The sequence below is a fragment of the Oreochromis aureus genome, linkage group 15, assembly GCF_013358895.1.
Source record: "Oreochromis aureus strain Israel breed Guangdong linkage group 15, ZZ_aureus, whole genome shotgun sequence".
Taxonomy (NCBI): Eukaryota; Metazoa; Chordata; class Actinopteri; order Cichliformes; family Cichlidae; genus Oreochromis; species Oreochromis aureus.
This window is the reverse complement of record NC_052956.1, coordinates 23,014,376-23,027,819: the sequence shown is the minus strand read 5'-3', so window position 1 is coordinate 23,027,819 and position 13,444 is coordinate 23,014,376. Positions and strand designations below refer to the sequence as shown.

Below are 13,444 nucleotides of genomic sequence, written 5' to 3'. Positions count from 1 at the left end.
TATATGTTTGCTTTTATTATCCCAAATTTTATTTTATTTCATTTTTCAGGCAGATTGGCCATCATTGTGAAAGCAGAGTTAGAAGAGATGGGTATACATTTCTGTCGGATTAGATTTGTGTTTTATCAGTATTTGGATCCTAACACAGCGTCTGCTTCTGCCTTTACGCTCCATAATCAGCTCAGCTCGCAAAACTTTGGTCTCGGCAAACAAAAGCCCGACCTGATTATTGTGCGTGCGAGGAGGAAAATTAGATCATTTACCAAACAGTACAAAGCATGTTAATGAAAGAGAGTCACAGAAACGTGATTGCAGGCAGCGGGAACGTTAAAGTGAGCTCTATCATTTGCACTCCCAGCTGAGGTCGCACCTCCAATAACGAAGCTGGCCAGTTTCCCCGGCAACCAGCCGGGAGGAAACAGTTGAGAGTAATTCTGGTTAAATGAAAACAGCTCAAATGGCTCCTTGTCTTACCGTCTGTTTTTTCTTTATGAGCCTCCTTCTCTCTCTCATCACAGAAGAATCAGCCATTTTAAAAGATGGTTATTATTGCAGAGATGCACGACTTCTTAAATGAAAACTCTACTCTTGCACAGATAGTTGAAATATTTTCAACTATTTTCAACATTTTGTCTACACAAACTGCATTTTTAAACAGTTTTCTTGACTTTTTTTTTTTAATTAAAGGGACCTACTGTATTTTTCCTTATTATCTGCCATATACAGTCTGTTAAAGTTGCGGATGCTCATATTAAACATGGCCAAAGTTTCAAATAGTGAGGTTCAAATAATCTATTTGGCTTCAGACTGGTCAAAATGTTCCTTTTATACTGAGTGATTTAATGACAGAGAGAGGATGTCCTTATATGGACATCTCTGACTATGTTCTTATTGGGGAGTTTTTCATTTCAGCTGTAGCCAAGTCTTTGCTCATAAGAGGTTGTGTAATTGTTGGGTTTTCTCTGTATTATTATAGGGTTCTTACCGTAGAATACAAAACATGTTGTGGTGACTGCTACTACTTTTGATATTGCGATAAGCAACCAGTCACTAGAAGCTACTCTATTTTGTGCGCAATGACTGGATGCCATATATTACTTTACACTATAATCACAACATACAAGTACACAGCAGTTATTAGGCTTGTGGATCCTACCTGGTGCAATCGGTTGCTTTCTGTTCCAGTTTATCAAGTCCACAAAGTGCCCCTAGAGGAGAAAGACAGATGACAGAATTAGAGCATGATGGCACTCTTATGCAAAACTGCCAGTTTTAAACACACTCTGTGTGCTACATGCATACAACATGGCTGCCTCCTGCACTGGAGTCATGCTGATTTCTGACATATTGCCAAATGCCCATGCAGTCTGTAGCGCAGTACGATGGTGGAAAAAAAACCCCACTGGACTGACGATATGAACATGGCTGGGGGATGTTTAACCCACCCATTGCCCAAAGCCACACTATCACCAAGATGTGACCCGCAGTATTTGCATAGTTTTGGTTTATGCTGCTTGTCCTGTAGTTCAAAACAGGAGCATCTTCAAAAAGCATGCAAATTTCCTTTTTGGCAGAGAGTTAGACATGACGATCAATATTTTTGTTCATCTTTGTTGATTAGGCTACACCCAGCAAAACCAGACATGTAATAAAAATCATATATAATCATATATAATCAAAATCTATGGGGGACCTTAGAAATACTAAAAATGACATTTGTATCACACTTGTCCTAAAAGGCCGGTCATCTGCTTTTGGGCCGTTAAAGCAATATTACTCTCTTTTGTTTTTCATTAGATTTGGCGATTTTATATATCTGCAGCTTTTCCTTTCCAAACGGCTTCTTGGTCCACAAAAAACTGCCCTAGGGTTTTTTCAAAGATGACTGCCAAGTGGTGAGGAAAAAGAGTAGAAATAATAATATTTCCCTTACAGCTCACTAATCGAAAGCTCACCAATTAAAGCAGTTACACTGAGTCTATTTCATGCCTTTTAAACTGATGTGTAAAAATGATAAATTGCTGTTTTAATTGGAGTATTGCTGAAGAGTACTTGGTAACCTTCAGTTGGTCGCCTAACAAACATCCAATGAAAATTATTTCCCTACAGCAAATAAGATTTTTAGTTTAGATGGATTAACTTTGTGGCAACAGTTTGGGGAAGGCCCTTTCCTGTTTCAGCAATACAATGGCTCCAGACATGAAGCCAGGTTCAAGAGGAAATAGTTTTCAAGTTTGGTGTGAAAACACTTGGCTGACCTCAAGGCCATAAAACACATTTGGGATGAACTGGAATGCATGTTGTCAACCAGGTCTTTCATCCGGCAGCAGCATTGTACTGAACCAGATTAAATCCCCGACTAAGGTGGGGATAAGTTTATCCCAGGAGACCAACACCACACCTACAGCCAATTTAGAAACACCAGTTAACCTAACAAGCATGTCTTTGGACTGCAACAGGAAACTGGAGCACCCAGAGGAAACCCAGGCAGGCACATGCAAACTCCAAACAGAAAGTTCCCAGCCATCTAGAAGGACAATTAATCTTCAGAAACAGTGCCCCCACATGAAACACAAGCCCCACTCTCCTTGATGAAAGTTCAGTGTTGCAGGGAATTATTACTTTCTGGCTGTCTCACCCTCAAAACACTCGGCAACCTTGCTTTGGTATAGGATCATAACCAAAATACAAGTAGTTGGCAACCAACTGAGTCAAGTGTCCAATTCCAAAGAGAGACATCACAGACCAGACTCATCGGCACAGACTGACTCAGTCTGACTCCAACGTGTTAACAGTTCTTCTGCATGTAGAAACTAGACAGCAGTTTTTCAAAAATTTGCCAAACTCTTGCCCGCAAGATTGACTGCAGTCCATCCGAGTTACACAAGTTACACGAGTTACCCTGTGCAACTGCCTTGCGATCCATATGCAATCCAAAGATTCAAGGGAATCAGCAACGACTGATTTTTTCCTAGTTCTAAGGAGGTTTCTGTCCTATATTTCTTAATATCACTGAGCCAAGAAAGCAAAGGGTCTGTGCACTAATAAATTAATAAAAATGAGAAACAAGTCATTAAATATACTAAGGTGTCGTTTACCATAATTGGCAAGCCTGCCCAGTGAGTGCGTGGGAAACAAAAGTGCATTTGTGTTATTTCAGCAGTTACTGACAATTGACACAACACGCTGTTCAGGTTTGAGGACATCTCACATTTTCAGTTGTTTTTAAAGGTGAGAAAGTTATAAGACACTCTTGGCGTACGAATATCAGCGCAGAATTTAAATGGGTGTCAGCTAAAAACACACAGCAGCAGTGCTTCTGTAATATCTTCAGAACAGCAGAGGTGACATGCTGATCCTGTGGTTTGTAATCATAAATTCCTAAAAACACGTCTTCAGTAGCTGAAGTCTCGGCTGCCATCTTAGAGGATTGGGAACATTTGACACTGCCATATCAAACCCCACAATGAATCCAGCAATAAGCAAATAAAAACATACGACATCCTGTCTTAGAGCTTCAGATCACTCATGTCATCCGTTTGTCATCTTGATTTTCGCTTTTCTTTTGTCACTTTTTTCTTTGGATGTGATGTTTTTCCATTGTTTTATTTTTTTAAGCCCACTGGGGTTTCTGTTTAGTCTCACCTGCTGAGATTGGATTTCTTTTCATCCCCAGATATTTTCTGAAGTGTTTTTATCTTTTGTATGGATATGCAAATACCTCACCCTAAACCTACAGTAGCAGCTGTCTCTGTGTTTTCACTGTGATAATATCAGACTGGGCAAACAAAGCCTGGGAACGGCACACCGATACCAGCTAGAGTGTTTAACAAAGTTTGTTCTTACAGATTTGCATTAACTTTTGATGAAAAACACAGGTTAGATTAAGCAGTAAAAGTAAATATTAATGCATAGTTCAATTATTATGATTTTAAAAAATCCAGACATTTGTGGTAGATCTTTTGTAATGAGTTTAAGAGGGAAAAACCCTCATATGGATTACACATAATCAGATATAATCAGTTTGAAATGTTTATCTCATTCGATTAATCATTTTTTAATCATTCTCATCATAATTTACCATTTAAAGTTCATCTGCTTACCCTAAATCTGTCCAACCTTCGTCACTTGGATTGACTACATTTCCCAAAATGCCTCTGGACATCCCCCAGAGAAAATGCCAGGGTTCAGCAGGGTTTTACCTACACTTGGACTCATCAGTGAAGTATGAAAGTGAGAGTTTCCCAGTGAGAGAAAGTGAGAAGTTTTTAATTGTGCAAACACTCATTGCAACGTATTCGGGTTTAGGTTTCGTTTCTGTGGGTGCAGATATTTAAATACTCCCGGTATGACTGCAGAGTGTCGGCACAAAATAGCGGCAGTAAATTCTGAGTGACTAACATCAAAAAGGGATGTATGTTGGTGTTTGAGATCACAGATTTTTATTTAAATCATATAATCATACTTAGCCATCTAAGATTAAAAGAAAAATCAATACAAGCGAGTGTCTGGGTGTTAATGAAAGCAGGAATTTGTGTCATCTTACCTGTGAAGTAAGAAATAATTCCTATTATACTCATGATATGAAAGACTTGTATTTACTATTTACTGTTCACTGACCACTTTATTAGGTACACGTTGCTAGTACTGGATTACATGCCCCTCTTGCCCCCTCCTGCTTTTCAAAGTCTTTTCCCTTCTTTGGTGAGCTGGTGTGAACTGTAACCTCAATTTCCTGTTCTTAGCTGACAAGAGTGGCAGACAGTGTGATCTTCTGCTGCTGTAGCCCATCTACAGTACTTCAAGCTTCAATTTGTAATGCATTCAGAGATGCTCTTGGTTATAACAAGTGGTTATTGTGGCCTTCTTGTCTGGCCTCTGACATCTACAAGGCATTTACGACTGCTGCTCACTGGAGATAGTTGTGTGGGAAAATCCCAGTAAATCAGCAGTTTGATAGCAACAAAAAGTCACTTAAATCACCTTTCTTCCTTATTCTGATGCTTAGATTGAACTTCAGCTTGCAGGTTGCCTCGACCATGTCTACATGCCTAAGTGAATTGAAAATGGAGATGGCTTCAGAAAGGAGCTGAAACAGGTTGCGATGAAGTGAAGGGCCGCAGCAAGACTCGGTATAAACAGAGTCCAAGAATAAGAAGAAAGAGCAGCATATGAATCAGCTTTAAATGTTTCCAAATGTCTCCAAGAACTGAGAAAATATGCCAGTAAAACTGCATATAAATGTAAGGTGATCAGATTCTGTCTAAAAGCCCAAAGGCATCCAGTTTACGGATACAGAAGACAAGGATAAGCATAAAATCCCATCAGTTGAGAAGCTACAACCTATAAAGTTTGTTTGTTTGTTTTATTTGGAATGAGTATAACAGTTAATCTATGAGTTACTTTTAATCAATGTTGGCAGAGAAGGTGTTGCATTTGATTTCAGGCCCTTATAGCATACAGCGTCATGACAGAAAACAGCAGCTTTTACAATGATATTCAAAATTATTCAACCATAGTTTAAGTTGTCAAATTGGCAGTGTAGAGTACAGTAAAGGAGAACAGGATGATGGTGGTGTCATCTGGGATTTCCTGATTACAAAACACTGATTTAGCTCCACTGTCTGATGCATAAATGCATGAAGTGAGACTAATTACAAGCTGCTGAGAAAGTAGGCCAGTTTGAGTAAAGGTCTCTCCCTCTCCCTCTCTCCGTTTATTTCTGTAGCATCGCTATGTCCATCCGAAAAGCCGCAAACACACACACACAAACACGCACAGCCCACCTGACAGCATGTTCAGCACCTGGCTTTGCGTACAAAGAGATTGGATTTCAATATCAGCCTCTTTTCCCCTTCCTCAGCCTTTTTTTGTTTAAAAACCTGCAATATAACTGGCTGATATGGACCAATGGACAATCAAGAGTTCATCACTGATTGGCTGAGGGACAACTAATGTCCCAGCAAATGACACGCTTGCACATTGTTCTCCTTTTACCCTTCTTTCCTTTTTCCACATGTATAACGGTATGAAACTAAACCACTGTGGAACAATTTATCTGGTACACCCAGTCAACCACCTCATTAGGCTTTGTGTGTGCATATGTGTGGATGTGTCTTAATAATTCAACCTTCGCTCTCAGGACCTCGGTCACCAGAGCGCTCTCAGGTTCCTTTACAGCTCAGGTGATCGCGCACACTCACACACACACACACACACACACACACACGGGAAAAATTGTGCAATTGCATTCAAAAGCAGCACAATGCAATGAGATAAACTTTATACGAGTTCAGTGTGCCGTTCTCTGAGCGCAGTGTTAGCGTGCTGTGGGTGCATTATGTTGCAAAGCAGATTGTGCACTTCTTTGTTGGTAATAATCCACTCTGAGGTGTCTCATACAATGCTGGTACAATAACAGAGTGAGTGAGGCAAAGGATAACAATATACAGAGTGGAACAAAGTTCCTATTGTCAAGTCTTTTCTCATGGAGTGAAATCCAGCAAGGTTAAATGATATAATCTGAATATCAGCGGATATTTTTTCACTACCATGACGTGTGGAATGTATTTTTTGGCAGTAAAATATGAAATATGAGAACAAACTACTAGATGTAACACTCTTTGGTTCTATTTCAACTTTTTAAAACTGTTTATCAGTCGAAAATACGATATTTACTCTTTAAATTAGGGTCTATGGGTTCATGTGCACGTGCACGCTTTTACCAGCGAATCAGTTCCGAATGAACACCCTGCACACCAGTGAGTCCGAGCTGCAATGAAAGCTGTGTGCATCTGTATGTGTGAAGGGGTTATGTCTTCACACCATGCCATACATCTGCAGTCATTTCAAATTCTCCAGCTATGATGTGTGCACTGTGATAATTGACAGCAAATGCTAACCTAACACGTCTGCAGCGAACCGGCTGCAGCACAGTCAGCGGTGAGACAGACAAAGAGACAGGAGGAGAGGCAAAGCGCTGCAATAAGAAGTATGTGAAAAGAAAAATGGAGGTTGTCGAACAGGCTTTTGGAATTGAATTCTCTGGATTCTTGTGTTGAATTCCAACTATTGAAGTAATTTAAGCCTTGCTATTGTTTTTTTAGCCAAACCGGACACTGTGAGTCCAAAGTTCCCGTTGCATGCAGAAGACTTTCTGGACAGTGGCATCTTGCAGATAAATCTAATGTAATCAGATGAGGATTCTGGTCACAGCATGAACCTGTCCCACATATATGTGTGGCCACATGACAGATAAGAAGTATTTATTACATCTATGGCAAATCCAACAAGGAGACATGTTTGAAAGCCTTGAGAAAACTGGACATTGAGTTTTTCAATTTGAATTTTGAAATAATAGTTAAGAGATCCTTTATTATTTGGCAAAATTCTCCCACTATTTAAATTTAAAGCTGTAAAGAAGCTGTTGTGTTAGATTAACAGTCCAAACGCTGTATTTTTAAACTCAGTATAAGCCAAACTTTTTGAGGTATGAAGGTTTTTCAGAGGACTGTGACTTCTGTCTGCTAACCCTTTGGTTTTCAGACTTTTTGTTCTCCAGGCACAACAACAGAAAAGCCTATGTGAATAATAAAGTAGCCCCTAGCTTATCTGATCTGGTCTTTTTTGATTGTATTGTCATTTGCAGCCACTTTTGACAGCCCTTCAGTGGAATCTGGACCTATATCTTCTTATCACACACTTCCACACATTGTCCTTCTGGTTCATATCCAGTGCTCTTTTGAAGCAGTTGAAGGGATGTTTAGTTTCACAAGTGCCCTTTAAGCTACATGCCATATGTTATCATTCAAGAGCCTCCACGATAGCCTTTGCAATACTGTCTATAGGTAATTTCTCCTTTAGATGGTGGGTCACACTTGTGGTTAGTTGTAATTTGCCCCACAAAAGAAACAAGCTGTTTACCGTGTTTGCAAAGGCCTTTGATGAGCCACGCCATCACCTGGAAACTGCACAAGCAGGCTGGGGTTTTTCTGTGACAGAGGCTTTTTAGGGGAAATGAGTTAAAACAAAGGAGAGACACAGTGAATTCGCAAGTCATTCATAATGTTTTTCGCAGTTATACTTCAACAATAATGTATGGATTTCACAAAATCCCACAACACCCTGCACCTGCCTCACAGAACACCAGTCATCCAGGAACCACGGCATGCCAAAAAGTAGCGCAATCAACTGCTTCACTGAGTCTGACTCAAATTCCTACATCAGGCACTGGTGACAACAGCCGAGCGGTTGAGCCCGTTCGGTGCAGCTCTACCCCAAGCTGCTTTCACAGCTCTGAACTCTTCTGTTCATTATCCAGTGAAAGTGTCGAGTGTGCACGATGGCTGATTGTCAGCGTGTGAGGATGGCATGGGTAAATCTCCAGAGAATTCACAGTGAGCGCGTGTCATTTGTCCGACCTCCCGGACCTTCTAACCAGGCACCCCACTGCTGTAGTGAAAGAGTGTCTGAAGTGGACTACTTCCTGCTGTGTGCTGCACGTGAGAAATGGTATCTTTGATAGTAGTCCTGTGCTGATTCTAACAACGAAGGGCCAGCAGCTTAGAGGCACTTCCCAGTCGCACAGCGACAAGTTCCATTTGTGTCTTTTTGCTAGTTTGTGACTAAATTGTAATTTAACATCAAACAAGCAACAAGTGAGTTGGCCAAAACTGAAGAACGGTATCCACGGCGCTGTCTGCAACTTTTCCTCTCTCTTTCATTACTTGGTGGGAACATTTGACGGCAGTTACACTACTGTTATCTTCACTTTACTTTCACTTGTCTGCTAAAATTAAAGGAGTGAAGAATAAATACATTATACAGTTTAAGTTCTCTTATCTTGTTTCTGTTATGTGTTATTTCATTAATAAATGTATTGATTTCTTCGTTACAATTCTTTCTCTGTTTTAGTCAAACTTTATGTTAAACATGAAAAATATATATTTCCGTCCTCTTTCTTGAAGTTAGAGACAAAGAAGACTCAATATCAGTATCAGGCCTGAGAAGGTCAGAACAGTACATCACCAGACGTAATTTTAATGTCCTTGAATTTATACAGTGCTTTTCTAGTCTTACTGACCAATCAAAGCACTTTAAACAATCACATTTTGGGCCGTACATTCATACAGCACTTTATTCTACACACTTAAAGCCCTTGATCTTATTCATCATCATCTTTGATCAACATCTAGGTCGGTTGTAACGACCTTGTTACAACTCAAGAAAGTTGCACTGAATTTTTTCGTTTTTGGAGACTGATTGTGAATCGGTGACAATCATGACAAACTGGTCGACCTGAAGTTGAACAAGCAACACTCTCAAACTCAAGTTGGGAGGCAACTTTCAATCTGAAGGCAATCGCGCAGGTCGTCTGGTGGAAAGCAACTTGTCGCCAAACATTCGCAGTCTGATTCAGACAGACTGCGATCATTCTTAGGCAGCTGGTTGTCACCACCATCCTGCAGCATTTGCATCACTATTTACGATATGATATATTTTATTTTCTCCTTTGGGAAATTTGCTGTGGACTTAACTGCTTCCACAGGAAACATCTTTGCAAAGAGTCAATAAACATCAAAATAAAATAAAAATAAATGAATCGACAAATAAAGAAAAGTAGTCTATTTATAATCACAAACCACTCAACTTAAAGGCAACAAACACATATTGCACAAATAACTTCAAAAACTGTTATTTAAAAGCTTTATTGAAGCTACACGATTTTTTAAACTCTTGGGTTGGAATTCCAGGACTCTATTTTGGGATTTATGGAGGAACTTCATAATTTCATTTTCTAATCTTTGAGGTCCTGGAAGTAGTTATCGTCAAATTTGTGTATTTCTGTGTATCAACACCAACAGTGAATTGCTGTATCAACGCAACCAGACTGCATGTAATTGACAACTTGACCCCAGTCAATTGCAAACTGATAGCAGATGAACTCTGTTTTATTTCCATCTTAACATATTAAAATTGAGTTGAAGAAGGCAACTGACTACAAGTGGTCACATACCCAGTCCCGTTCTTCAGAGCAACAGTTTCAAAGGCAATGTGATTACAAGTTCATTGCACAAGGTCGCCATAATTTTGTTAGCGCCGATGTCACCAACCACTGGTTGCCCTAGGGTGACTATAGCATAATGTACATCTCTTCAGGAAGGAACCAGAGTACCCAGAGGGAGCCGACGCAGTCACGGGGAGAATAACACTCCGAAGGCCCGAGATGGGGTTCGAACTAGCAACTTTCTTGGAGTGAGGCAACTGTGCTACCCGCTGTTATTGTAGGTTGTTACATATGTAGGTTGTTGTTACATAAGATCACACTGCTTCACTGACATAAATGACTTTCCAGACAGCTGCTGCTTAAATCTGGCATACTGATTCATGCAGGCAGCTGCCCTAGAGCTAACACCGCTGTTGCGGCCAAGCCACTGGGCTATCCATAGGCTTAAGAATGGTGTGTCCCAAATGCTAACACAGCAACTTCTAAATTAAAATGCTCCTGAAACTGTGCCAGCCCTGGCACAAGCGTGATATATGTCACAAAAAAAAATCTCCAAGACATTAAGCCAAGGACTGTTAGCACTTTATGAACCTTTTCAACCCCGCTGCGTGCTGCTTGTACAAGGGTAGCTTGCTGTATGTTGGGAAGACATAAGAGTTCCCACAAGGCCTAAGTAATAAATTAATTGAATGTTTAGTGCTGAAAATCTTCTCACACCTCATGCATGTTCTCCATACGCCTGTCCTCCCTGGTAACAGTGCACTTGTGTGTGTGCGTGCCTGGATGCTTGCTCCTACGCAGTAGCTACACCGCGATGGCCATCTGAGGTGGCAGTAGGACAGATGGTACGTAGGTCGGCCTTCCCCCGTGCACGCTCTCAAACATCCATCCATCACTGACACGTGCACGCACAGAGTCAGCAGCATGTTCCCTGACAGCAGAATACATACTGTAATCATCTCTTCAGCTGCAGGCTATGAATGCCACCAACACCACGAGCACATTCAGGACTCATTTCTGTGGCTGCTTTTTCCTTCTGCAGCTTTGACCGGCGGAAAAGAGGCATTCATCTGCAGTTATTCTTGCCATATTTCTCATTATTTCACAGTCTCCAAAGCTTTTTGCTGTTTCTATAAATAGCATGCGCATGGTGTCCATTGTAGTCTAAAATTAACCACCATCCCTGAACAAAAAGATAATAAAAACACACAAATGCATTATTTATATAAAAATTGTTTTTGATTCTACTTTTGCAGTTTTACTTTTACTTTTCATTAATTATGAATCTATAATTTCTTTCACTTTTGTTTTATACTTTTTTATCTTCCTTACAATTTATCATAAAATGTTAGTTATTTGATAACTGCATGCTTTTGTAGAGAAGCTCTTTGATCTTTATTATTTGAGCTCTTTATTTGAACTTTCTGTCACACATTAAACATCAAACAAATGCTCTGAGATCCAGAAAGTCATGTTGGCTGCAGCTTGGCTGCATGCTGCCCTTCAGCTGTTTCAAACCTGCACTTCAGACCTCACCCTGCCAATCATGTGCACTGCTGTGAGTGTCCTTGAGCAGGATCTTACCACCTGTTGCATGCAGTTGCGTTTGACCCTGATCTTTGACCTCTGACCTAATGGAACCCAGCCTGCAGAGATGACCACTAAGAGATGATAATGTAAATCTTCTTTGGAAACGAAGACAGACTGACATATTTTCCAGGAGAGTACAGAGGGAGAGGGAGAGAGGGAGTGAGAGCAGGAAGAGCGGCAGGGCCGAGCCGTTAGTCGCAGTCTCCCCGGCTGGGGCCCCTCTCTAGACGGCAACACGTCATGGAACATTCCCGGAACCAGCCAGCGCACCACCCACCATCTCTCTCTCCCTCTCATACACAGACACATACACAGAGGAAACAAACGATGAGCATATGAGATAAAGTCACCCCCATCCGAAAAAGAAATGGACAGTGTTCCCCTGTTCGTTTTCGGCACGCACAGTGTAAACCAACGCTTAGGTACTGTAGCAACAAGAGTCGTTTGTGACTCTTGGAGGAGTGTCACACTGATCATACTGTAGCAGCAACAAGGAAATACCAAAGAGTGCGCGGAGGTCACAGCTTCAACTCACTTTTGTACATTCCACGCGCGCTATAGAGTGATTAAAGGAGTCCCACATGAACGTCAGAGGGAACTGCAGGTAAAGGTCTATTAATCAAACCAACCTGCCGTGGGTTTGTGCAAAAAAAAAAAATCAACCTCCGGACGCAAAAATCACACCAATCACACGCCATCCGAGCTTCCACTTTCATCGCTTCCTATCCACCAACATGCACCCTCCCTCTCTCCCTCACTGTCTATCTCTTCCCCGGCCTTGCAACCAGCCTGGCCGTGCAGGCTACTGCAAATTCCTCAGGATATTACGCAACCTGGGTAATCTGCATGCAATGCAATGCGTGCCCGGGGTATTCCCCCAGCATAGCCTTGCCTTTATAAGCTAAGCAAAAGATCAAGTGCCTTGAAAAGATGCCATAAATGTCCACCATGGCGCATAAAATCCCACTGTCAGTGTGATATCTGTGAGAATATGATCCGTAAGCTTTCGTTTTCCCCTCTCCGCTCTTACCTTCTGTCTGCGCTCCGGCTGCGCGTCTCCGTGCGAAAATGACAACAAGCAGCCCGGTGACAGCAGATCCGATTCCGGGCGAGCTTCGCTCGTCGCTCCGCTACAAACAGCCAGGGGGTGGTTGTTAGAAATCCACAACAGTCGAGGGGGGAGCGCTGGAAACGTCGCAGAGAAGAAGCCGACGAGGAAAAAAGTTGCGCGTAAAATTGGAAGGAATCCTCTGCGAGCGGATTTCTGTTGCCAGAGCTCCACTCCTGCAGTCAGACAGACAGTAAATGTGTGTGTCTGACTGTGTTGTGAGTGTGTATGTGTGCGTGTGTCAGGGTGAAATCAGGAGACACATACACACGCACACACACACTCATACGCACACGGGGGTTATTCCAAGCGCCACTTCCCAGAATAGCAGCATAGAGGAGAGTGAGAGTGAGAGAGACGGAGCAGCAGAGAGCGAAGAGAGAGGGCGTGTGTGTGTCCGCTTGTACGCGCGCGTCCGTGCAAATGTGTGTGCCGCTGTGACGTCGTCGGATCCCCCAACGCGCAACCAGGGCAGAGGGAGGGGAGGGGAGGAGGAGCAGTGGCCGAGGAGGAGGCTCTGTCTGCCGGCAGAGAGAGAGCAGGATTCCCCGGTCACCTCTGGAGCGACCTGTCTGTCTGACTGACTGCCTGTCTCCGTGCCTTCTTTTTGCTTGCACATCCATAGATATATAGTAAAACGGAACACATTCAAAAGCATTATTTGCAAATTAGACTTCAAAATGTAGCACATGTCGTCGTATTAAAAAATCAAATATTTCAATTGTTTACAGATGACACGA

The 13,444-nt window shown here is 41.8% G+C and overlaps 1 protein-coding gene across 2 annotated transcripts in view; it reads right to left on the bottom strand.

Annotated features, from left to right (window-relative positions):
- Positions 1 to 13,078, bottom strand: part of hivep2a (HIVEP zinc finger 2a) — a 117,538-nt gene extending 104,460 nt beyond the window's left edge. For both annotated transcript variants that reach the window (XM_031751536.2, XM_039598925.1), the window contains exons 1-2: positions 12,627 to 13,078; positions 1,157 to 1,208 (exon numbers count right to left, since the gene is read on the bottom strand). The gene's annotated coding sequence lies outside the window, so the exon portion shown is untranslated. The remainder of the gene's footprint in view (positions 1 to 1,156; positions 1,209 to 12,626) is intronic.
- Between the last annotated feature and the right edge of the window lie 366 nt (positions 13,079 to 13,444).